Here is a 5,160-nt window from a genome sequence, read left to right as displayed (position 1 = left end):
TAGGGATAGTAGGGAAATTTGAATATATAAATATTAGATAATATTATTAATAGATATATTAGTATCAAATGGTATTTTGGAACTATCATTAATTTTCGTTTAGGTGAAAGGCATAAGCATATTTATTATATTATTTCAATTTGCCTGTGAGTTCTTGGACATTTTCATAATATAAACTTGGGAAAAATATTTTTAAAGGATGATAATGCCAGCTTATAGATTGATACAAAATTGAATGAAATATGGTAATGAATGAAATATATATTGGATAGTTAATTTCAGGTTTTCTTCTTCAAATCATATCCAATTAGGATTTTTTATTGAGACAATTATATAAAAAGGATTATCTGGTATTAATTATGTGCTATTGAGTAAAATTAAGCAGGGCAACTAATTATGGGTATCTTTTATTAACATGAGTTTGGTTTTGTTTCTGTATCTTTTTCATTGTTTCAAATTTTATAATTTAAAATGTTTCAAACATACAGGCAAGAAAAGAATGAAACAGTTTCCCATGACTAAAATGCATTATTTAATTCATATCCATCTCATACCAAAAAAAAGATATAAATATTACAAACATAGCTAAAGTCTTATTTTATCCTGCTTTGCAAAAGCTCTCTCCTCCTTACCTCCCTTGAAGTAATCATCATCCAGAGGTTAATGTTTACAATTCTCATGCAGTTTTTGTGCTTAATTATATGTATACATAACCATGGAATTTGTGTTTTAGAAATTTAGACAAATGGTATCAACCTGCCCATATCCTTTTGTAACTGACTTTAAAAAAAAAGTTCAACATTATGATTTTGAGATTTATTCAAACAGAATTAATTTATTTTACTGTAAGATATTGCATTCGATGACCACATTCTATTCACCTACCAAGGGACAGCTTATTTGTTTTCTATTTCTTTGGAATAACTAACAGGCTGTACTCAACGTCATGTACACATTTATATCTCCACGTATTCCCAAACGGAATTTTCTCCAGGGAATACACTCAGCGATGGAACTGCTGGGCCACTTGAGAATGCCTATTTCCAAACTGACAAATTGCTTTCAAAAATAATTACGTTAATTGTCACACCACTAAGATTGATTTTGTGTCTTGACTGCAAGGTGATTATCCTCCTTAGAATTTTATTATCTTATTTTTTGGAGCTCTTTGAAGCTTGAAATGCAGCTGAGCTCCAAGATGATTTGTGTTTACTTCTATTTATTGTGTGGAGATACCACAAACCTGTAACCACTTTAAATAAAATGCTCTGTCTGAGGCTTTTCAGACCATACTGGTAGCATGAATTAAGATCATAAACTACCGTGAGTGATGACTTGTGGTTACCAAACCTCAGGTGAGACTTCTGTTTTTTTACTTTCACTCAATAGAAAGTTTCACATAGGCCAAAATGTACTGTGTAGCAGGTTATTTTTTTTTTTCACTTTTGACACAAAGGATAGAGCCCTTTGGGGCACCAACCTTATGTGGCGCTTTTCTTTTAGAGCCCTCACTTTAGTTAGACCCAAGACCTATCTTCTGTCCCCATACAGTCATCAAGTGAAATCTCAAGGTCTCTACGATTTAGTCCAAGTTCACAGGATGAAAGCTTGCTTTGGCGCATGCGTATCAAAGGACCCTAGCATTCCACCATCTTTGATCTCTGCACATTGCTCTTTTTTTGGCCAGCTTAGCAAAGCATTCAAAAAGGTTTTTAACATTTTTATAAATACTCAGAAATTTAATTCAAAGTATCTAGTCTGTAATCTTCCAAAACTAGAAATCAGTTAGGTCTTTAATTCACCTGTAGTTTATTTTTTATGTATGTAAGGTAGATATAGACCTTTTTCCCTCCCAAATGAATAGCCAATTGTATCAGCACCACTTATGAATTAATCCATTCTTTTCCTACTAATTTGTAATGCTACCTCGGCCACATGCCAAACTCATAGATATATAGATAGATGTGTTTCTAAGTTTTCTTTTCCATACATTTGATTTTTTTTTAATCTACCCTGTTATGGTACCATACTAATTTGATTTTCACATGTTTGTAATTGTAAAGATAGTAAAATGTGAATCCTCCCTTTTATATTCATTTATCAAAATTTTTTGTCTATTTTTGGCTTTTAATTCTTCCATATGAATTATGGAATAAACTTGACAACTCCAAGAAAAGAAAATTATTGGGATTTTTATTGGCCTTGCATTTAAATTACAGATTAATTTGGAAAACTTGCCAACTTTATTATATTGAATATGTCCCTCTCTCTTTAATAATTTGTTTTATATTTTTAATAAAATTCGTCAAGACATAGTGATTCAAATTGTGTTTGCATCTAATAGCATAGTAAAAAGCAGCAGAACATAAAAGAAATATGAACAAATCCACAGAGTTAAATATTTTAACAAATATTTTTCAGTAATTAACAGCAACAAAAAATAAGTTTATAGAAAACTTGAATAGAATTCTTACTCATCTTGCTTTAATTGACACTTATAGAACATTATACCAGACAACTGAAGAATACCAATTCTTTTCAGGCACACATGACAAAAGAGACCATATGTTCGGATACATAATAAATATTAATAAATTTTAAAAGATTGAAATTATACTGGTAAAATTCTCTCACCAAAATGAAATTCAACTGAAAGTCAAACCAATGACAAAAGTCCTAGAAAATTCCCAAATATTTGGAAATTAAGCAACATATTAGAAATGATCTATAATTAATATATATTAAAAAAAACCAGAAAATGTTTTGAACTAAATGAAAATAAAAATATGATATATCCAAGTTGACGGAATGCAGCCAAAGCAATGATTTGAGGGATCTTCCATCTTGAAGAAGCTATAAAAAAAAGAGCAAATTAAACCCTATAAGAGTAGAAAGGAAAAAAAATTAAAGCTAAAAGGAAAAATCAACAAAATAAAAAAAAGATATTTAATAGAGAAAATCAGCAAAGTCAGAAGTTGATTCTTTGAAAAGATTAATGAAATTAATAAACCCCTAGCAGTACTGATCAAGATAAAAAAGAGGAAAAAACATTCTAATAAAAGGAATAAAAAGAAAGACACAATATCAATAAAAATAGTTTTTCTATATAGTGCAATAAACAAGGGAGAATGAAATGGGAAACTACACTTTTACAGCAGCATTGAAAAACATCAACTATCTAAAATTGAATCTAATAAGTTATGTGAAAATCACTATAACGAAAGCTACAAAACATTCTGAGAGGAATTATGGAAATCTTAAATATATCATGGTCATGAATATATCTTTTTGTTTATTATGAAAAAAAATTATAAAATTTCCATTCTTTCTAAATTGACCTATAGATTCACAACAATCCCCATCAAAATGTCAGCAGATTTTTAAAATGGAAATTGATGAGCTGATTCTAAACTTTTGGTGGAAATTCAGTATCTAGGAGGCCAAGATGACAATTCTTAAAGAAAAACAAAGCTGTAGCCAATGAGGTTTATCCGAGCAAAAAAGAAAAAAAAAAGAAAAAGGAAAACAAAGCTATATGACTTACACTACTAGACATTAAGACTTACTATAATAATACAGTAATTAATACAGTGTGGTACTGGCATAGGAACAGACAAATAGATCAATGACATAGAATAGAGGCCAGAAACATACCTGTTTATACGAAGTCACCTGATTTACAGTAAAACTCTACCACAACTCAGTGGGTGAAAAGACGGTGTATCATTCAGGGTTCAGTCAGGAGATAGAAACTACACCAGTAAATTGAACAAAGAGAATTTAATATAAAGCATTGTTCACAGGGTGAAATATTATTAACTACTAAAAGGGTAAATGAAGAACTCTAGGGTGTAACAACTGCAGAAGGCAGCTACCATACGTCTGGCTGAAGGATCAAAAGGAAAAGCTTTGAAAGTGAGAGAAGGGCTTGCAGGCGGAGGGGCGCTCAGCTGGTGCTGTGCTTGTTGTCTAGGAGGCCTGTGGGACTGGGTCCCAGGCCTCACAGGGATGAAACGTTGCCGGGGTGCCACTCACAGAAACCATCAGCCACAAAAGCCCTCAGGAAAAAACAAACAAACAAGCAGTAAGAAACAAATATTTTTCTTCTCTTCCAGCTTTGAAGCCTCCTTCTAGCAATTCCTTTGGTAGAGCCTAACAGTAAGCTATCAAAGCAGAAATGTAGTCTGCGAAGTCCCAGCCCAGCATCCCAAAGCAGCATATGGGTGGGAGGGTTTGGAGCTGAAAGACAATAGCCTAATAACTGACACATTTAGCCTTTGCAATAAATGTTGTCAAAGCAACTATATTTCCATGTTGTAAAAAATGAACTTTAACCACTATTTCAAACCACAGATAAAAATTAATTCAAGATGGACCATAGACCCAAATGTGAAAGAAATTAAACTTCCAGTAGACAAAAGAATATCTTTATAACCTTGAGATAGGGAAATTTTTCTCATATAGTCACAAAAGCCATTAACCTTAGTGGCTTAGAAAGAAGTGGCTGAGAAAATATACTTCTGTAAAATTACAAACTTTGCTTATGAAAAGCCACTATTAAAAGGGTGAAGAGGTAATCACAGACTGGAAAAATATTTGCAATACATAAAAATGATGGAACAAAAACAATCTAGTTATAAAAAGAAAAAGATGAAAGATAAAAACAGTCTCGGTCTATAGAAATTTTACTAGACAGGTATTGGCAGGGTCTCCAGCTATAGGAGGGTGTAGGTACGAGTTTTTGATTAGATCCCAATTCAAAGGTCTTATGTCTGATATATCTGATACATATAAAGAAGACCCTTGAACCATTATAAGAATTAGAGGTAATCTAACTTAAAAATAGGCAAAGACTTAAAGAACAAGCAAAACTATCAAAATGGCCTATGAACATATTCATCATTAATTATCAAAGAAATTCAAATTGAAATCACAATAAAATGGCATTATTTATCCACTAGAATGGCTAAAAAGATTTCCGTTAATAAGCATTGGTGAGGATGTGGATTAACTGTTACATTCATGAAGAGCATAAATTAGAACTATCATTTTGGAAAACTGTTTAACAGTGTAAAAAAGCTAAACACAAGAATATCCAAGCTGGGAGCACTGACTTACACCTGTAGTTCCAGCTACTGGGTAGGCTGAGGTTGGGTAGAA

The sequence above is a fragment of the Eulemur rufifrons genome, chromosome 16 (assembly GCF_041146395.1).
Source record: "Eulemur rufifrons isolate Redbay chromosome 16, OSU_ERuf_1, whole genome shotgun sequence".
In the NCBI taxonomy this organism is placed as follows: domain Eukaryota; kingdom Metazoa; phylum Chordata; class Mammalia; order Primates; family Lemuridae; genus Eulemur; species Eulemur rufifrons.
This window is presented reverse-complemented; position numbering follows the sequence as displayed.